Source organism: Passer montanus, unplaced genomic scaffold (genome assembly GCF_014805655.1).
Source record: "Passer montanus isolate IOZ18808 unplaced genomic scaffold, ASM1480565v1 scaffold36, whole genome shotgun sequence".
In the NCBI taxonomy this organism is placed as follows: domain Eukaryota; kingdom Metazoa; phylum Chordata; class Aves; order Passeriformes; family Passeridae; genus Passer; species Passer montanus.
Window position 1 is genome coordinate 3,937,589 of NW_024368374.1, and position 22,460 is coordinate 3,960,048.

General features: G+C 41.8%; 1 protein-coding gene across 5 annotated transcripts in view; it reads right to left on the reverse strand.

Annotated features, from left to right (window-relative positions):
- Positions 1-22,460, reverse strand: part of ELF1 (E74 like ETS transcription factor 1) — an 87,052-nt gene that overhangs the window by 44,552 nt on the left and 20,040 nt on the right. The window contains exon 1 of one of the 5 annotated variants that reach the window (XM_039716799.1): positions 20,838-20,969. The exons of the other annotated variants lie outside the window; for them this stretch is intronic. The gene's annotated coding sequence lies outside the window, so the exon portion shown is untranslated. Of the gene's footprint in view, positions 1-20,837; positions 20,970-22,460 lie in introns of those variants that run through there. 5 annotated transcript variants of the gene reach the window in all.

Sequence of the window (22,460 nt, forward strand, 5' to 3'; positions counted from 1 at the left end):
AAAAAGATTCACAATCTCCCACATTTCTATACAACAAGGGCTACACAAAAGTCCTCTTTCTCTGCTTCCAGCTCAGTCACCTCCACCCACTGCTGCTCATCAACATCCCAGTGCTGCTGGGAAAATATATAGTTTGATCTTCTCCTTGTCACCCACTGAAAGCTAAACAAACGAGATGAACTGCCCCTCCACAAAAAAGGACAGTGTCCCCCAGGCAGTGCATGGGGACAGCACACAGTTTGCCAAGCCTGCAAGAATTCCAGAGTCTGTCTACCAGCCAGGGAATGGAGCAGCAGCAACATCCCAGGGCAGTATGAACATCTTGGTCTTGGAAAGCTAACATCTGTGCATAGGGATTGTCAAAAGGAGAGGGGGTGTAAGCCAGGCCTTCACCACCTGAAAAATGCTGGCCACAAGCACACCATAACACTGAGCTCCCTGGCAACCAACAGCATGACTGCCCATCTTTCTAAGAAGTCTCTGTAGGACTATCTAAAGGTGTCTTATCCTAACAAAACCATCAGGTTTTGTTATGTGGAATGTTTCTGAAAGCATGGCCTTTTGCAGTAATGTAATATGGATCCAAGGACCAGCTGAAAACATAACATTTATAGCAAAGACCTGCTTCTCCTCTTGCTACTGCAAAATGGTACACAAACACACTAATGGCCAGTAAATGCAGAGGCTGGGAAGTGTGGTTTGCTGGTCCAAAACTCAAAGGTAGTCACTAACTTGGTATGTCCCTTGATTCTGCCTTTTGTAGTTAATTCATCACTATTGGTAGAGAAAGGAGAAAATCAGGTGATCATATTTCCCAGGGAGACATTCAATCAAGCCAACAAGCAACTAGTTTTGAAAGAATGAAAGAAAAGCAATTAAAAATGCATCAGCCTAAATGTACTTGCTCAAACTCCTTGCTACAGACACAACAGAAAGTGAAGTGAAGAAGTGAAGTGAAAAGCTTGGGAAAATTGTAAAATGTTTTAAAAACAGCTCAATGTAATTAGACCAAACCAGCCCCAATACATAAGGATTTCTTTTTAAATGGAAAAGAGCTGTCTTAACACATGACAAACCTTCAGTAACACAGATTGCAATCACATCTCTAAATGCAGGATTTTGCTGTCATTTTATTTCTGTTAATTGCGCACTTTTGGATTTATATATTCTCCATCAGAAAAATAGCAATATATTAAACAGTGCAAAACCAGAATAAATGTTGGATATGACACTGCAAATGTCCACTTAGTCTAGTTCACCAAGTGGTAAGTGATACTAATTATGGAGAGAAAGGAAAACAAAAGATCTCTCATTACTTCCTCTCCTACAACAATTAGTATATGCTATTTTATCCAATAGTAAATTTGCAGGGAGCAGACTGGTTTTATGTTTTGCAATAGGATAACCAAATTATCAGCATTAATAAGTAACATTAGCATCAAATATATCTTCCTATTTTTCACATTGCACAAAACCTCAAAAAGCTGTTTTTAAAAAAGATATCAAGAAAACAGTAAATTTATGAAATCCCAAATCAGGTTCAGAAATTTTTGCAAACTAAATGTATTATTCCAGTGACACAAAATAAATGTTTTAAAAGGCACCTTTAAGTGATTTCTCACATTTAATAGCACTTCTTATGGAGCATTAAGACCATAAGCTTACAAGCATCTATAACAATAGAGCTGCAGATAAGTCAACTTTCACTGATTTCTAAGGGAAAGATCCCTTGGATCTTTCAGAAAGAGCTGAAGGGCTGAGCTCCAACACAGCTAAAACAGGATATGAGGATACCTGTGAAAGAAGGGTGGAGGGGGGGAGAACTGTTTGACCCTGAAAGATCTTGCTCTTTTGATTAACACATAGACACTGGAAAATGAAGTAGTGGCAGTGAAAGGAAAAAAGATCAGAGAAACTAAATATAATTGCTTTGGAAGGGCGCCAAACTTCACAAATTACCAGTTGCTAGTCTGTACCCAATACTGACATAAAACTGTCAATCGTTCTCTAAAAACCATTTTGCCCATAAATTAGCAGCACAGTCATTATTTTTAAATCACCTGCAGGTAAAAGTTAAGTTTACCAAAGAAAAACTGATGGCCAAAAACAATAACTTTCTTTTTAGCTGCACTATAAATGAGCACTACATATATATATATAAAAGAGGAAAACAAAAAAAAAGACGCCAGCAGAGATCAAGTTCAAGTTAAAAGTTTCTTACTCCAGGCAACCTCTTCCAGTCAAGCATCAGTAATTCTAGATCAGGGAGTTAAATTCCCACAGGACTTTTCCAGTATTCTGCAAAAGTTGCTACAGGACCCAGCTCAGTAAAAATTCCATTACAACTTCTGCAACACAGATTTTTAGCATTCTGGTTTTTTAAAAACTCTTCTAACTGGACTGTCAAGTGCAACAAACAAAATATTTTAATAAGTTCAAAATTACTCTCTGACATAGCCATAGAAGTGCTGTGTGCTTTGCATTTCTGTGTTTAAATACTTGAGCAGTTTCAGAAATCTGAATTTAATGGATGTGCACCAGCTGGAAAGGAGCACAAACTAATCCACACAGAACCCGCTGAGGCCTCCCCTTTCCCAAACTCACAGACTTGGACTTCAAGCCTCAGCTTGGAACTTTGTTCTTGTCACCAATGTTTATGTTTAAGGCTACATTCGGCAAGTGCCAGTTTGAGAAATATAATGGGTCTTACCTTTGCAGTGTCTTTAAAAAAGCTGTAAGAATACAGAGCAGATTAGGCCATGTTTGCCTCTCATTTGCTGTCAGCTGTCAGCAAAATGAACAGTCAAAAGCCTCTGGAGCAGGCTGGTATTAGTCAGCTAGACTTGAATTTCCAGTTCTTTTACATTGCTGTCTATTTTCCTCCATTAGGTTAGCCTGTCCTACCCTGGTATCAGATTACAGGGAGCCAACATTTATAGCACCTTGCAAAACAATCGAATATATCACATACCTAAGTCTGCCTATACCTGCTGCCCTCAATGCTTAACCCTTTCTACCAACAGGAGAAACATTTATTCTGAGACAGACTGTATCACCTACAAAACACTTGCAGCAGATGAGTCGTTTTTCCTTCTTACCTCACAGCTACATGATGGAGTGAGATTTCATTTTAGGAACTGTGGAACACAGGCAGGGTACACCAAGAACAGAGGCTCCAAGATGCCCCCAAGAACAAACCTGCACCTGCAGACCCTACCTCCAACAAGAGCCCTGGTCTGGAAGCACTTGTTGCTTAAGTAAGCAGGTCTGAGACACCCCAGTCGCCATTCTGGGTTCAAGATGATGTGATTACACTGATTCCTTGCCTCCCCTCAGACCCTGCTGCTAGAGCAGGAGGCAGGCAGGCGTGTTCTCAGCATGGAACCAGAATGGCGCAGGAGGAGGTGTTTCCAGCCCATGGCTCTCCCAGCAACACTGGCTTGCTTCTGCCCAGCCAGGATGTGGTGCTGCCCTGGCCTTGGCTGTTCCACCATCTCCCTGATGGCTTTTAGCCCAACTTCCCTTTCTGGAAGGTGTCCTGCTAGCCCTATTCTCACAGACTAGGGCTTATAATTTAGACAGTGGCAAGTCAGATCCTGCAATGCTGAAACAAAAGGAGCAGAGATTTCCCTCTTTGCATGGCCATCCCATGGCCACCAGCTGCAATGGTAGTGCTTCAGAGAACTACACAAGCTATTTTGTGTTGTATGACAGGTACCTTAGCTTTCCTACATGCTTATCATGCATCTTGGACTTAAACAGAGTTTTAACAAATGAATATGTATATTCTTACAATTCATCCAGAGTTGTTCAGGCATCCTCCTTCTTGGGACCAGTGGTGCATTTTGCTAAAGCTGAGAATATAGGGTGATAGACCATTACACTCTTACGAGCAAGCTAACTCAAGAGAGCAGAGATGAAACACACAAGAACTTTTAATTACATGCTGCTTTAACTTAAATCTTTACTTAAGTAACTTTTACTCCTTCAGATAAGAATCACAGACACAGTCAAGGCAAAGCAAGAAAAAAAAAAAAGAGGCTAAGAGGACTTGTAATGAGAACCAGTACAGCCCATACCACAAAGCACTGCAACTAGCACTTATCTGTAAGCTACTCTACCTCAGAACTAGACAAGCATTTTGGTCTTTGAGAGATTCTACTTATTTACAAGAACACTTTTATTTATATTTAAGTTAGCGCTCTGGTTAACAATCACACGTGAGTAAAATATAGATACATATTTCAGTCTTATTTATAAAGCTTCTCAGTTAAAACATGTTTTTGCAAACCATGCCTGAAGCTTTTTTAATCTATTTGCCACAAAGATCCTCATTTACCTTTACCCATAAATATAAGAAATTAAGTACTCAGGTGAGCATTTCCAATGGTTATACCACAGGAATTAATCAGTGAGAACTTTTGCACCAGGCAAGAAGTCACCTGCTTTCTCCAATCTGTGTGTGACCAGTCAGAGCACATATAGAGTGTCCCAACACACACCTTCTCTAAACATCCCCAAAGGTCCATTTCATCACCCATTCAGCCACAGCAATTGAGACTACTTATTTTCAAAAGATTTTTCTGAAATAGTTTGATGAGTGAACTAAGGTAAGTAGTATTCTGAATTTTTTGGTTTTAAAGGTTTGGAGAGTCCAACACTATTCCTAACACAGGCAGGGATTTACTCATGAGGTTGGAACAAGAGAGACAAATCTCCATCAGCAAGTCTCTTGGAAAAATTAAGGCACATCTCCTACTGTCAAAATCACAAAGCTGATACTTGCACTGAGCTTTCATATAGATTCAAAAACCCCAAAAAGCAACAAAAAATGCCCAACCCAAGAAAAGGTGACAACACCTCCTAACATCTCACAAGCAGAATTACTTAATACTGAAGTCTGTAGAAATGGCAATGAAAGGCAATTTAAGAAGAGGTGCGAAGTACCAAACCATACCTACAATCAGACAGACTGATAAGGAACAGCTGCACACAGGGAAGTCAGAGCCCTCAGTCAGACTTCTGAACTCCCTCCCACTAACCTTCAAGTCTGATGAGTCTGGGGTAGCCTTTTTCACTGTTTGTCTTTTCTGGAGTTTTTTAGCAAAGAACATTCAACTTAATTTTCAGCTTAAACAGTTTTTTTGCAGTAGCTCAGACAGCATTTGTGTAGGTCAGGGTAGACCTGGTCTCTTAAACAAGACCAAAACAAACCACACCTTTAAGAGAATCTCCCAAGGCAAGACATTTGTTGCACTTTTCTGAGGTGAAATCTTCTGTCTGATTTCCAGTGTATTGTAATTTACAGATCACTGTAGCTGCAACTCATGTGTCATCTAAAGCCTAACAAAAAAAATTTGAAATTTATTGAAAATTATAGACTGAGGGACATAAGCTTTTAAATTCGCAGGTAGAAGGGTAAAGGCTAATTTGGGTTGGAAGGCTATAACTGTGTATTTTCCCTCAGCATGAGTCACAGCTCTGAGCTAGGACGTGCTTTCTGCATGGAAAATTTGTACCAGTGTCACAGCTCACCAAAGAGAAAGGCAAGAAGGAACAAAATACTCCAGATATGCTCTAGTAAAAAACAATAGGTAAGATCTGCACCATGCAGGAAAGGGAGCAAAGTCACCTGCTGACCAGTTTGCTCTGAACTCAAGGAATACTTTCAAAACATTAGCTTAAAATTGAACTTGAGATTGGATACAACTTTAAAAAAGTACCTACACACACACAGCACTGAGACATGGAGGGAGGGAATGGTCTTGGCTAGAAAATGTGAGTATTACATAGCCAGAGGGACTTCAATAAACAAAACAAAGAAAAAAAAAACCAAACCAACAAAACCCAGACCTTAGGCTCTTGCTGTAACTTGTTTGGTACACAAACCACCTTGTTACTAGACAGCCAACTACTTATGGGTGTGGAGCACATAGCACAAAGAGTTCTATGTGCAGGTTATACCAATAATCTCAGTGCAGAACACACTGAGTATCTCCCCACTGTACATGGAAAGAAGCAACACAATTCACTTGTCTCTACACCTTCCAGAGATGACTTCTTCATCCCTGCAGAGAAGCTGCAGGTTTGATTTTTTTATCTCCAGTCTTGGTCATCATATTTCCTTCTTTCTCCTTACTAGCATCTTCAGCATTAATCACTTGTTATGCTTTAAGAATAACATTTTGAGAGGTAAATGCTTCTACACTGTTCTTATTTCTCTCTTGTATATGTTTGTCTCATTTCAGCCAGCTTTTCAAAGGTAATCATTACCTTTCAGGTTTCAAGACAGAAATTCACTGACCTGTGCTGTTTTCACAGAATCACAGATCTGTGGACTCCCAGGAAACAGAGCAGAGGGGCAGAATCATATCCCTCACCCTGCTGGCCATGCTGCTTTTAATGCAGTCCAGGATGCAATTGGCTTTTGGGGCTGCAAGCACACGTTCTTGGGTCATGTCCAGCTTTGCATCCACCAGTCCCTGGACTTGGAGTATGATGGTGTCTTTGCTTCTTAATCCTGCACAGTAAGAGTCCAGAACCAAATGCCTTTTTAAAAACAATGCCCTTCACCTATTTGTTCAATATTGCCCTTCCCCAAAAGTGGCTGCTGGGTTAAATCAATGAGGTACTGAAATCTGCCTGAACTGGAGAAGCAGCATTAACAGTATGAAGAATACAGATGTTTCTGCTGTACTGAACATCTATCCAGGACAAAAAAATGTTATAGACCCAAGTAATTTAAATGTCTGAAGAAAAAAAAAATCTTAGTTAAAGAATAAAGTGGAGAATATCTAAAATCATGCCTTTAAAACCTCCTCAAGGTGAGAGGCTGCTTACACAGTTGTAGTGGAGAGGAATATTCACTCAAGACATAATTAAAAGTTAGCTTTTTGGGCCTTTAAGCTCCCAATTTTAATGCACTCTGAAATGCAATGTATTCATTCCGGTTATCCTAAAAATGCATATTCTTCATCATGTTTAGCACCATTACAATAATAAATACATTAACTTGCAGCTATGCAGAATAAGACAAACTAATATTCCCATGCCATTTGTACATTTTTCTTTTTACGGATCAGTGTAGCCCAAATTAATGTTCTAAAGTATTTGCATGGGGTGGGATTAAGAAGGGAGACTATTAGTCTGGGGAATTTCAAACTATTGAACTTGGCTATTAAGAGAATATAAATTATCTTCTGATTTGTTATTAGACTAACAATTCCCAGCATGGGGTTTCAAACAGTGACAAAACACAACTTAAAGACCAACAAGATTAAAATAAAAAAGCAAAAATATTTTTCTTAAGAGTGTTATGGAAAAGGAACAGGGTCTGCAAAGGTCCCTCCAGGGAAGGCAGTGTCTGGACAGGCCAGTATTTCTCATTTCGTAATGTCTGGGGAAGCGTACACTGAAGCCTAAGTCACTCTTATATGAGCACACACCTGCTCCTGGGAGAGACAGAAATTCACTGCTAATGAAATGAACTTGACACAGAATTTATGAGTGTTGCATGAAAACACCTACAGAATCAGTGTTCTCTGGAAACTTTCAGAGCTCCCACCAACCAGGTGTAGAGAAATTCAAGCCTCACTGCTTCCTCATTTCATCATTCAAGTTCCCTTGTCTTTTGCAGAACTAAATAAGGCATCAGAGGTGGCTGCTGTGCATGTGCCTGTGCCATCCAGCTGCAGCCCCCACCACAGGGCTCTGTGAGCCAGCCTCATTCCCCAGCTGTGGGGGGAAGCATGGCAGCAGGCAGACTTGGAGGGGAACCAAATCACCCGGGGAAAACGCAAAATCACCCCATCACCTTGTGCCGAGTTGTGTGCCCAACTTGGTCCCATTCTGGAAACGGAAGCAGCACAATCTCGCCACAGCCAGTGGCTCAAAAACCTGGAGACCTCTTTCTACCTCCCCTCAGCTCTGCAGAGTGAGTAATACAGATACTTCAGCATGCACTTGTCCCCCTCTTTCAGGCGTTGTCTGAATAGGGTGACTTCACAAGTCCACTCATGCTTAGCAAAAGAGAAACCTTAACAGTGTCATAAACAGAAGGGAAATTGAGGCAACTTATTTGTCCTACAGCAGATTTGCCCCACTTTAACCCACAAGGATAAGATTGTTCCTCCCTTTCCTTCATTCTAAGAACCTCTAATATTTCCATAAGAAAGGACTAAGATTGCACTAAGTTTTCCATGTAATGAATAGGAGCAATGGTAGGTTGCAGCTCCTGAAGATGAAAGATGGTCTTTCCTTAGGTCACATCTGACTTCTCTAAATTATCAGGAGTTGATGCAGGCCCCAATGCAAAGAACCAGAAAATGGTTTAGATTGGAAAGGACCTTTGAACATCATTGAAATCCAACTCTAATGCCAGAAGCAAGGACATCTGTGACTAGATTACATTGCTTACAGCACCATCCAACCTAAGCTTCCAGGGATCCACAACTTCTCTGAGCAACCTGTACCTGTGCTTCCCCACCCTCATTGTAAAAAATGTATTCCTTATGCCCAATCTAAATCTATGCTCTTTCAGTCAAAAACCATTGTCTCTTTTCCTGGCACCATAGGACTTGGTAAAACATCTCTATCCTTCTGAAAAGTCCCAGCTATACACTGAAAGGCTGCAACAAGATCTCCCTGGAGCCTTTTTTCTGCACTGAATAACTCTCTTAGACTTTCTTCACAGGATAGCTGCTCCAGCCCTCTGACAATTTTCATTTAGGTCTCTGGGAAAAGAAACATTCCAGCTTTTCTTGCAGCACCACAGCCTCATCACGCAAGAAGCTCCTCAGCAGACATCATCTCTGTTATGAAACCCACAAATTATCATAGGAACCAGAGGCAGAATGTTTTTCTGTATCACTTCTAACCTACCCTTTCCTCTCCCAGTAGAACATTCAACCCATACAGAGTTGGGAGGGACAAAAAAAAAAAGAAAAAGAAAAAAAAGAAGAAGAGAAGAAAAAAAAAAAGATTAAAAATAACAATTCACTATATACCACAAAACAAACAAAACCCAAACAAAAAAAAGGCAAAAAAAACAAACCAACCAAACAAAAAACTATATAAAACACCCGCAACAAAGAACTAAAGAAATGACAACCAAATAAAAAAAGCCCCCCAAAAAAAGCAAAAGAAGAAAACACAAGGGAAAGCTGAGTGGCAGATGGAAGATTAAGTAGCACAATAAACAAGGTAATGCAGAGACAGGCTGCTTTACATAGTTTCTAATCCATCCTTTAATTTATCCTCCACCCTCCTTTCCTTTTTTCATTTCTGTTGTCTAACATTTCATCTGCTTCTGTGAAGTCTCAGTGGTTTACTGTGACTATAGATACAATGAAATAATATCAGAATCATGTGGGGGTGGGTAAACCCCCCAAATCTATGCCTTTTTTCAAGATGCCATACACTTCAAGCAGTTTTGTGGGGGTTTTACTACGTGTTCCCCTCAGGGGTTGTTGCCTTGTTTGTACCTTTCCTTTCTCAAACATGACAGCACTGAGAACAGTGCTCAAAACCTAAAAGGGAGAAAGGCAGAATCACCCTGTTGCTGTGACAGGCTTCCAGTGCAGCTATGTTAGAAATGTGAGAGCTGGTGCCTTTTCACAGAGGCAAAATGCCGAGTTTTGCCCTGGTGGTGCTGGCTCCTGGCCCTGCAGACACCCGGGGGACCGCGAGCTCAGAGCGGTGCCTGCCTGAGTGCAGCTCTCTGTGTATGCCAAACCTCTCATGCGGGCTGCCATGCACAGTGCCCCATAGCCCAACGCAAGGCAGGAGAAAAAAACCTAAACCAACAGCAAAAAAAATCCCCAAACTCCTTATCCATCCAGTCTCACTGCCTCTACAACCTTCCTACTCTTCCCCACCCTGAGGAATGTGACCCTCAGGCTGAGACCCTATATTTTAAAGAGCATATAATACAGAATCATTTTATCACATGGCAAAGACATCCCTACTCAATGCTGGCTAGTTAACAAACATACAGTTTAAGAGAAAAAAACCCAATATTCTGGGAGTTGTGCTGTCACATGAGGAAGAAAAGATCCTCAAATGAGACAAAAAGGATGAAATGTATGCACAATTTCAGTTCTAAAATAATTGTGATGTGCAGACTACTCAGTTCTCTAAAATCTGGTGCTGGGGTAGATACTACTAGAGTTCTAGTTTCAGTAAATTAATTATGTTGCAATAACATCCACATCTTCAGAAATCATGCAACCTACATTTAAAAAATTGCATCGTTTACAATAGAAGTTTTATGTGCTTTTTCTGTGCACTTCTAAAAAGCTGTTTAACTGAAAGCCAGAGAGGTCTCAAAACCACAAGTGTATTCCGATGAAAAAATTAATAATTAAAAAGAAAAAAAAACACTCAGAAGATCACAGATTTTACAATAAAAACTGGTCAGGTAATGTGGCAATTACCTGCCAAGAAAGACATTAATGAAATTGCACAACTTGAGGCCCAACCTGCCCATTTCTCATATGCATTTAAAAACTCCCACGCTGGTAGCTGCGGAAAACGAAACACTGGACCTCAGCTCTCGCTGCGCCAGGATAACTCCCATGGTTACTCTCTTACAATTCACGCTTCAGGAGTTCAAGTCCTGCTTTCTGTTGAACTAAATAAACCCTGATCCCTACTCTCAGGTGCCTAAAGAAGGGGCTGGGAGGGACACCAAGGCCCCAGTGGCACGGGCGCAGAGCAGGGCGCGGAGGAGACAGTTGGTTACACAATGGCTGCCTGGGCAGGCGGCGTTGTTGCCATCCCTGCGCATCTGCTCCCCTGCTCGTGGTTTAACGACAGGAAGCGCAGCCCGAGATACCCGGGCCCAGCCGCGAGAGCTTCCTGCCCACACAGCCAGGTCTGTCCCCTGCGCGGGCCACCCGTCAGGAGCAGAGACTCCGGGACACCTTCTGAAGAAACAGAAGAGAGAAAAATGGAGTAAGTTAAGCCCACGTGCAGAAAGCCGGCCAGATGGATGGAAAAAGAAGCAAACAAGTCAAGCGTATTGAAATGTGGCCCCAGAAGCCACCGAAGCAGTGTACAAAACACTGGTGGCATGTTCTCATCTAACAGGACAACAGGCAGGCCAGCTGTGGAGGTTTCCGAGTCTGGTCTTCCTCAACCAGGCTTGTACATCACCAAGAAACTAAGTTACTTTACTTGGTAGATGAAATCTTTTAAGAGTCTTTCTGAAATCTTCAGATGTGAACTACAACCAGTAGGGAAAAAACCCACTGCCAAATACCCTACCAGCCTCTTCTACAACCACCCTGTCCTAGAAATGGGGACAGGTTAACAATCTACAGGGCTTTTCCAACACTAATACCTAGAGTAACACACCTATTAGTCTACTGCAAAATTGAAACCCCTGAAGAAGCATTTGGTACCCACATGGTAAGCACAAAAACCAACTGCTAGGCAAAGCACAACTTCAGTGAAAAGCAGAAACTCTAGCACAACTATAACTTCTATAGTATCTGTATGTGAAGCAATATGCTATACTCAGCCCCTCTGTAAGTTGTCTTCTGTTCAGTCTTATTTTCCTATGATATCATCTGTCAGAAAACAGATAATTTCCTTAGTCAGCCTAAAAACTGTATTTTCAGGCAGGATAAGAAATTATTAAAATGGCCTCATAGCCATTCTCCATCCATGACCAACTGGTGGTATAAAATGGAGGGAAATCAATTTTGTGCTGTTATCTGCAGGGTTGCCAATGAAAGCAACAGAAGACATGTCAGTCATGTAATTAAGTTGGGAAATATACCAACCAGTAGATATTTAATTGTTCTAACACTATCACATATTGCTGTAGTCTAGGAGAATTTTCTGCATAAACCTAAAAGCAGTACACATCTTCACTGAATTTGAAGGAGTATCTGACACATTTTACCCTTCATGGAAGCAAGGTGCTCCATCCTAACATGATCTCTGTCCCAGTCCCAAAAGAGTTCAGAATAACAATGCCTTCGTTTGGTGATTGGCTTAGTAGAACAGCCACCTCAAAGTCAGAGGTTTGCAATTCCCTGAAAAAGAGCAGGGTCCAAATTCTCCTCATTTCTAACTTAGAACATATCCCTCAATTAGGTTACTCTGATACAGCATATTTTGTCCCTGGCTTTCATGCACTCCCACATGAGTTCTGTGACCATCTGGGTTATTCCACAGAATCCCAGGTGACCCCTGCCTCAAAAGACTACATAACTCCATGTCACTGAATGCTTGACCACTTCATGCCTTGGAAATCAGGATGCAAGCCCTAAACTAGGACCCATCAGACACTAAGAGAACGTTTGCTTCAGTAGCATTTCTGACGTCCACTTAAGACACATGTCCCACCCTTGTTAAGTACTCAAGTAATCCCAAGCAGCCAACAATTTTTTTTTAAAAAGAAAGATACAAAAAGTAATGGTAGCTCAAAAGACTTTCTGAACAAAAAAGCCTTGCAGCATGAACTGAACCTTACTAAATTTTGCTGGATTGGCAAAAGGAGAACTGAAAAAAAAAAGTATTAAAGTATTTTCCATCTCAGATTCCAACAATACTATGCAGCCAAGAGCACTTTGCAGATTTGCTTCTTAGTTCGTAAGTCACGTTGGTCATATCTTGCAACATGTACTGGCAGGATTCAATGTTTTCCTAAGAAAACTGGGGTGGCAGATGCTGACACTGGTCCAGAAATGGTTTGCTCTCAAGCTGGATATTCTTTTTAACCCTGAAAGTTCATCTGCGTCCTGCTACAGAACAACAGATTTTACCACCGCAAACATTTCAAAATTCTCATACATATTTATTTTCATGGTGTATTACTACGGCACTAACTTCAAGCATAACAAACACAAAAATTAATCTTTACAAGCAAATTCATATTTATTATATGAATTATAGATTATTAACCTAGAAATTTAGTGTAAGAAGTATAGGGTTAATATAAGAGGGGGAGGGGAATATTCATTTATAAATTATTTTGAGACACCTTAAAATCATCTAAGTTTCCAAGCTCTGTATAGTTGAAGCAAACATGAAAAAGTAAATGTTGTGGTAATTACATTTATAAAAGCAAAACAAAAATCAGGATGACTTAATTCCTAAAAGACTGAAAATTTACTCCTCGAGACCGCTGCTGCACGGCATCAGGAAGGTACCCACACGCTCCTGCATTTGTTCATCTGACTCAGTTACAGCTAACATGGGAGGAGTGGTCTCCACAGAATGGCTTTTCCAGCAGAACAGCTATGAGTCAACTTGCCTCATGTCTCTGCGCCTAACAGCCCAACTGCCCGGCTCTGGTGTGTTTTTTGGGAAGGTAGGAGGTACCACACCTCACCAAAGCACTGTGAGAAGAGAGGAGCAAAAGCGAAACTGAGCTGACCGACAACCGCTGACCAGGCTTCCCAGACAGAAAGAAAGAAATTGTCTCCATGGATTTCTACTGGTTTTAACCAGCTTCAGCAGAGGGGAAACTGATTTTAAATTCTACCGTATCCCTTTAATAAACACCCCAAAGAAGACATTTTCCAGATAACTGAGGAATTTTTTACAGTGTTGACTTACCAAGCAGAGCACAATAACCAGCTATTCTGTTTGCACTACAAGGCAGTACAGTGCAATGAGTTAATAATTTATCATGGCATTGCTCTTGGCAACTGACCATAATCAACTTCTAAAATTCTTCCTCATTCTTACATTTTTAGTCTCAGCAAGAATATGGTACCCTTAGAACCTTAGCCCTACACTTCTTAGCCGAGGTAAAAGGTTTAATCTTCTTGAACACCTGCTTTCCTTCTGGATTGTTTCAGGCTCAGAGCAAAGGTCATCATTTCATTTCAATAACCTGATTTAGCAAACAGGAATAACCAAAATATTTTTAAACAAAGCAAGGAGTTAACATTCTTTCAAAACTGCAGCAATGCAGTTCTCATCCCTGTGTTTCCTTCCCCTTCTTCTCACAGAAGTAAAAAGAGCAAAAAAGCCCAAGCTTCTGCCTTCGCCAGAAGCTTTTATTTGCATGTGATCCCAAATTAACAAGCAAACCCCTTTTCCTCCCATTTTACATTATCGAGACTTATGCCTTTACATAACTTTGGCCAATACTTAATTTACTAGTTAATACATTCTTCTCAATCAGAAGCATCCAGCTGTGGTGTTCAGATAATTCACTGGAAAACAAGTTTTGATGTGACGTGTAGAAGAGAGTTAAGTCAATCATCCTAAGTATCATTTTGCTGAAGCATTGGCCATGAAATGCAGTCCTTTTCCAAGGACAACTGTGCTACTTCGTCCTTCCCCTTGTTGCTCAATCCCAGCTGTTACAAACTCCACAGCTCCACCACTCTGGAATCAATCTCGAACCTGGTTCAATCAACCAGCCCAGCAACTTCTGTGGCATCGACATCTGACTTGCCAACTTGGCTCATCTTGGCTGAACCAGATAAGGAAAAGGTTGCTCTCGCAAACAGCTTGGTCTGCGGATAGGAGGGAAGGCAATAAAGCACTAGAAAACAACCTATGCTGTCAGCGAGAAAAAATGAGGATGGCAGTCCTCAAGCAGCTGGATGAGTACTCCTGCCAAGAAAACATCCAGGAATGACCATGCCCACCTCTGACTGTTTTGCTAAAGGCACATTTTAAATTGAATTAGACTGGTGCAGGTTCGCATGCTCACAAAAAATGTCGGTCTAGCACTTAAACTGCAACCTTACCTCAACTAATACAGCTTTACTGTTGAGTCTTACCTAAGGGCAAGCTAAGGGCCTGGGCAGATGCTGAATGAGCTGTTTAAAGATTTACAACCCATCACCTCCAGGAGAGTTCACTATCCGAGTAAAACTTGCTTAGCCCAAACCTCCCTCCTGTGCTCCAGGGCACATCCATGCAAACCGCCGCTGTGTGGGTTTAATGGGATGTGCCACCAAGCCAGCAGGGAAGTTACACACACTGCCTTCACACAGGCTGCCTCCACTTGTGAGTGAAAAAGCAGCTGATGTGAGGGTGCAGAACCTTCAGTGTGCACCTAAGCTCTGTAAGCACATGGTATGTGAAAACACCAGAGCCAGCATCAAGGCACTAGCATTATTCTCCCATCTAGTTAATAAATACCAGGCTTGCTCATGACAGACAGTGTTACAGGTTCTCCAAAGGCAGTCTCTATCAGAAAGAAATTACTTTCTCCTCACAGGAGAGGTTTCACCGCACCTAGAGATCCTCATTAAAGGCAGCAAAAATGAACCCACCAAACTTCACACTGATTCTTTTCTATTTCCTTTTTCTACTGACCTGTTGCATCTGTGCAGCATGCATGCATCAGTCATCCTGGGTTTCCTCTCTCAAGGCAATGGGATTTTACCCAGCTAGCTCTTTGCAAGTAATAATTGCTACCGTCTCTCCCCTCAAAAGCACAGATGTCACGTCATCATATATCAATAAATGTCATCACAGCTTTTCTGTTTATGATGGATAAAAGCACAAATTAACAAAATGCTTCTGAAGCCACCTGAACACATGGCACCCATAAGAGACACTTTAAACATTACAAACACTGAAATCTATACATAAAATATACCCTTCTAGCTACACTGCTTCAAAAATATTAAACTTTTTCTGCAAACATCCCTGTTATAATTTTTAAAAACAACATTTGCAAGTCCAAGATCTTATCTTGTAGTCTGTAAAGTTTCTCAGTATTTCTTACAGTTGAGAATTATTTCTAGACCACTGAAACAAGATTTAATATGTCACTTGAAGTACCATACTAAAAGACAATTAGGTCTTTATAAAAACAAATGGTAGAATGTTGCATTACATCAAGCATTCATAATCAGATATATGTATTTCAGAAGTGCCCAAATAGAAAAATATTCTGCCAAAAGTAATTTTCTTTCTGCTTTTTTTCTCCGGAAATTCCTTCATAGTCCATATTTAAATAGTCTAAATTAATGGTTTCTGTGTAAGAATCATAGAATAGTTGCTGTTAGAAGGGATCTTTAAAGGTCATCTAGTCCACCCCCCTACTGTGAGCAGGGACATCCTCAACTAAATCAGGTTGCTCAGATTACAGCCTGTTCAGACAAACTAAAACTGTGTTTCACTTAGTTGCTTCAAAAACAACTTATTTCGTTGTTGCTTTGAACTGACACTAAAATAAATACACTTTTTTCACCAAAAAAGGACCAACACATTTGAAAATGCTGCAAGCCATCCTCAGCAAACTTCAGACTGTTTTTCAACACAGAAAGTTTCATTTTCATTCATATGACTAAACCATCTTTTTTTCTGTAAAGAAAAAAGGTCCCCAAATAGACACTTCCTCTCTACAGTTCCTTCTTTTCTCTTTTTGAAATAAACATTAGTTGGTCCTTTTTAAAAAAACCCAAACCAACAGGATGGCCTCTCAATAGCTCACCACCGAGAGTACCTGGAGCCCTTTGCTGGGCTCACAGAGCTCTCCACAAGCTGGATCAGAGGCACCGCGAGACGGGCAAGTGAATTCTTGCAACGTGTGCAGTTTGCAACCCTTTGCCCTCCACGGCCCGTAAGCTTCACAATTGTTTTCTTGATAGCTAATACTCTCGTTTGCTGAATTTAGAGGCATCGGGACAAAGCTTGAAAAGCTACAGAGAGTAAATAGTTTACAGAGGCTCTGGAGATGGGAGAGTGACAGCACAAAACAGAAAATGCATCAAGAGGATCCAAGTGGATAATGTAACCACCACCTCCGAGGACAATGCCAGGCAAATTCTGTCATCAGCAGACAATGTGCAAGCCCTGGTGCCTTCAAGACGCAGTTTTCATGAAAGTTCTTCCTACAAGGGTCATCTTCTGGTTGGAAAGACAGCCTCTACTAAAAACAAACCATGTCATCACATTGTTGGGAAACTACTCTCGTTAGCTCCAAAACTATGTAGGGCAGCACATGTGGCAGGCACAAAGAGGAGGAAACTGACAGTACCCTTGTCACCTTGCTTTTAACTTGACATTGAATCAGGTTGGTAGGGCAAGTTAAACATTAATTTTCTGACAGTGGTCAGCACTGGGTATCACAAAGTGTAACTGTAGTTTCACAATCATATTTTGCTGCTTCTTTTCCTAGCCGCAACTTAAAACTGAATAAACACCAAGATAACTGAAAACTAGAGAACAGCAGAAGTGACTTGATACAAAGCTCAGAAGAGCAAGGTAGTTTTCTTCAAATCTGTCAGCTTTATTCACTCTGTCAAAGGATCTCATGACAAACACTACTAACGCTAGAGGAACATACAGCATGACAGAGCAATATATGCAGCCAGAATAAGTAAAAATGTTTCTTTCTCTCAAAAGCAGACAAACATTTGAATCACCCAAGCTCACCCCTTTCTTCCAAAACAGAAACTCAAGAGCTGTGCAGCATGACATTTATGAGCCCACTTCAGAAGTCAAACCACTACCATGCAAGAAGGTGAAGGAAATGCAGAAGGAGCTCACAAGCAAAGCGATGAAACCGTTAGTATGCTAACGGCAATATTCAAGTGCAGAACATTCCCCTCAAAACAAAAAATGTATTTGGTAAATTCACACAGAAATGTTGATGATGAGTTAAATATAGGGTGTTCTAGAAATAGACTAAAATGTCTAATTATAGATGAAGACAGTGACATTCAATCCATCCCAAAGCAACTCTTTCCCACACTTTCCAACCTATGCACTTAGCATTCCTATTCCTAGCAAATTATCCTAACCATAATATCTTTTCCCCCAATACAGAGAGAAATAAATTTTACACGCAAATTTAGGAATTGGAGGTTCTTTCCAGGCTAACCAAACTACTATCAGTTTCACACTGAAGCCTGCTTGAACCTAGTACAAACTCACACACTACACAAGGGGAGTGATCTCTTTAAGGACTAATAAGTGACCTGAGCTCCAGCCCCCAGATTCAACACTGAAGATGGCTGACAGGTAAGGCCTAAAGGACACCAAGGTAACAATGCATAAACTTTGGTCCCTAGCCAATGGGATCCTCTCAGCACAACCACTGACACAGTGGAAAGCTTTGCCAAAGGACAGGCTTATATTGAAGAATAAATCACGTTTACCTCTGCATAGATTGGCCAGGTCAGGTCAGGAAAGTGAAAATGTCCAGAGCCTTTCACACAGCTGCTGCAGACTTTTGATAAGCAAAAGACTTAAAATTCCAGTATGTATGGTCCCTGTCAACTACTTTATCTGTGAAGAAACACTTAGGTAAGATTTAAGAAAGCAAGATTTAAGAATGCAAATAATCTCTAAAACACGTCAGTGGCATTAAAATTATAAGCACCATAAATCATTGGCATATGGTAGCAAAGTTTCAGAGCTTAAGTGCACACTGTAACCAACGCTGGAAAGGTGAACTCCACCTCCTGCCACTCCTGTGCTGAATCACTGTGGTGGGGGAAAGTCCTTGCTCCTTCTCGCACACCCAACAAAACTCCAGTGAGTTACCAAAACTGACAGTGAAAACAACAAAACCTGCAAGCAAAAGCTGAGAAATTTTTGCTAACACCTGCAAGAAGAGAAAGCTGATTTGGAGATCACAGCTTCTCCTCTGACACAGAGGGAAATCCTCCATTTTTCTTTCTTTTCTATCAGCTCACTGAGCACAGTCCTGCCACAGTTCCCTCTCTTGAACATTGCTGTGCTGAAATACGCCTCATGTATTCAGCTTTTTTCATACATCAAGTGTCTAAAAAGTAACACACACAACCAAAGTATGAGTTTTCAGCAATCCTTAAACATCAGGCTATACCAGGCTGACAACATTCTTCACATCTAGATGTCTACCTCTTTTTTCCTTCTCATTCGAGGTCCAAGACCATGGACTTGACAGTTCTAATATTCAACGGATAAGAGAAGAACATATTAGAAAACCAACACTTCTGTAAAGGCAGGGATCTGGAAGTAATGTTCAAGCTAACTGGCATCTGATGACACCACTCCCGTGGCTCTCTCAACAATCACAAACAATCCAAACTGAAAGATCCTTGCTGTGGGGGTGGGGGAAAAGGTGGGATTTTTTTTTTTTTTTTTGAGACAAACACGGGCTTCAGCTATACAAAAACTAACATCTTTTTTCTGTACCTTCTAATCCACTTCTCTGCCTTCTAGACCTGCCCAAGCTGTCATCCGTAAGTCTTGGGAGGACTTTCAAATCACTTTTTCCTACCTCCACCACTGTATCACAGATGTGTCCATAGCTCTGGCAAGGTTCTTGTACAGCAGAAAAGAGAATGAACATGGCAGCTTTTGTCTTCAAAGAGGAACTGCTCCTCTGTGAAGCCCTGATCAAGAGAAAGTAGCAGCAGCCACTTACTGTTTAGAAAACAAAAAGCCTTCTTCCCAAGATAAGCAACTGCAGCTTGGGAGATGACTTTAAAAGTAAAACTTAAAACCTCAAATTTTTAGGGCTGGATGGCTCAACAGGGTCTGGTGCAAAAGAAAGAAGGGGAGAAACGAGATAAAGCAAGGGAGGGTCATGTTCTACCAGCTGCAAGCAGAGAGCCCTAGGATCTGAAAATAAAAGTCATGATGATAAAAAGAAATATGCAAATATATATAAGAATTTTTCAGAAAAAAACTTCTATTACTTTTTTATTTTTTCAAGTAGTTCCTCTGTAATTTTATCTGTGATTTTTCAACATGTAACAATGCACCAAAGAAATCTCCCAAACACTTGCAAAACTTGTTGCTTTTAGAAAGAAAGGAAAAAAAAAAGATATGGCTGAACACTTGGAAGGCTGAAGACAAGAGACAGCCTCACCCAAAACATGACCATTTACTTAATGGTTGCCTCCCTCTCCCTCCCCTGCAACTGATCGCCGTACTAAGCAAGACTCCATTGTACTTCTCAGATACAGGCTCTAGACAGTAAATGACCTGGAAAGTATTCCCCTGTGCACAACAGCTCAAGTGCCCTGTCATTTAATTTTCAGCAAGAAGATATCGAATTTGATTTCTCAAGTGACAGACGGAAATATACTGTCCAAAGTTATACACTCAGACAAAACTTCTAAAGAGCATTTTCGCTCAACAAAGATAAAAACAGAGACTCTTTCTCAAAAACTTTGCTAGAGTTCCTAAGTACATAATTAGGAGAATCAAGGTGGTTTTCATCCACTGAAAGTTTAAGAAGCAATTTGACGCACCACAATTACCTCCAAGATTTTCTTCTCCCATTACAACTACCACTAAGCCTATTTTCTAATTGGTCTGCCATGTACACCATCACCCTAACTTCCATTTCTTAATAATTTCCAGGAAAAGGTGAGTACCTGTCCGCATAACAACTTAACTCCATCTATTTCGAAACGACACCGCGGCGGCTGCCGTTAATGGCTCTGTTTCGGCAGAAAGAGAACTTCAATTTAAGGGCACAGAGAATGATCTGTCCTCGAAATGATAATTTAAATCTGCCATTTTAAAGTCACCACGGACCACACAGGCGAACAGCAGTGGAGCGAAGGTGTTCAAAGCCGCAGCGCTGATAGCCAACACTGCCCGAATCGCTCTGGACCGTGCCCTGCTCCATGCTAGCCGAGTGCGGGCACACGCAGCTTGAGAATAAATAAAATACGGAATTTTACAGTCCGCTGAGCAGCGGCTGGAGGGCTCCGACCGGCAGCCAGCCTGGCACCCCCGCACGCTTAAAAGGAGACAAAAGTATAAAACGCAGCAGAATTACAAGCCGGCTGTCACACTTGTGCAGCGCGCTGCTCAGACAAGCACAGCGCGGTGCCCTTTGCCCGCAGCAACAGGCACAGCTTCGGGCAGCTCACGGCGCTGCTGCCCCGAGACGTCCCTTTACTCACGGCCCAATTTATATTTCGCTTTTCCCTGCTGCTGCGCTTTTCCAGAAGCTCGCTCTTCCCCGCAGTTTCTCCCGACGGCGGCGGAGCGCTGCCCCGGGCGCGGCCGCCCGTCGAGCAGCCCCGCGTGGCCCCGGCCCGCCCGCCGGCGGCGGCCTCGTGACCCGCCCGGCTCCGCTCGGCCCGGCTCGCCCGGGTGCGGAGAGCGCCCGAGCCGCGCCCGCCGTCCCGCTCCCTGCCGCTGCCTCCGGTCCTTACGAAACATCCCACCCCGCACCCTCCATGAGTAATAATTCACAGAGTCAATTAGGTTGGAAAATACCTCTGAGATCATCGTGTCTGACCCACGACCAAAAACCTGCCTGTCAACTAGACCATGGCACCAAGTGCCACCTTCAGGGACAGTGACTCCATCACCTCCTTAGGCAGCCCATTCCAACGTCTAACCACGTTTTCTGTGATGAAATTCTTCCCAGTATCCCACCTAAACCTCCCCTGGCTTGGTTTAAGACTGTGTTCTCTCATCCTAAATTAAATGAACAAACACATTTCTGTGGAACATCTCATCTTTTCAACCAATATCATCTTGCTCACACCAAATTGGTTAACTTCTGAAAAGGAGTGAAACTTTGGGAGGGCCAAAATGGTTGGGGAAATTTAGTTAAAGTGCAGTATCCAATGGAACACGGACAGACAGCCAATGCCAGAGACAGGGGTCCTGGGATTCCCAGTAAATTTCTGATACACTCTTCATGTTCTTGAAACAAAGCCTTGTGCCCAGCAAACAACACACTGAAAGCTGCCTAGCCCTCAGCAGTGTCGGTGCTTGGGATGGGCTCTACGACTGCATAGGGCATGCTGAAAGGCCTGACAGAAGTGTAATTTTAAAAACGTGGCACAGACGGTGGGGACAGAGCTACTTCCACCTTGTTTCTGTAGGAAGGGTAAGCTCATGCTCTGTTTGCAGGCTGGCATGTGCACTGGTTTGCCACAAATTCCCAGAAAGGCAGAGTCCAAAGCAGTGCAGCGGCCATAAGGGAAGGCGTGGCACAGGGACCCAAGCCACGCAGCCACCAGAGCAGCTGTAATGGCATGGCGAGGAGCTGGGAGGCGAGGAAGCAGCAGGGACCTTGCAATGAGCAGAGAACATGAGAGTAAGAAAAACCTGAAGCTACTTCTAGCAAACACATTGAGATAAATTCAAACCTATTTCAGGACAGCTGTCATTAATGCTCCCAGTAATAATTAACCAGTAGTCCCACAAGTTTTGTGCTGCATAAAACCCATGGTTTTATGGACATTAATATCTCCAACTACTGGTTGTGCTGACTTAACAAGAAGAAAATTTTGGGGTTACTTCCAAATGATTGAGTCCTTATGACACCTGCATGGCACTTAAAAGCAAAAGTGGGTCCCAGTTTATTGTTTAAAGGGCAGTTACCCATGTATGACTTTATTAGATGTAGTTTATTATCCTATTTTTGAAGCCTGATTTAGTGAAAGATGTGAAAAAAGAAGCAGCAGCACACTTTTTATGACTTACTGATTAAAAGTATCAATTAAGTCAGTACTAAAATCTCTTCACTACAGCTCTTTATCAAAATATTACTTCATTTGTATTCCTCA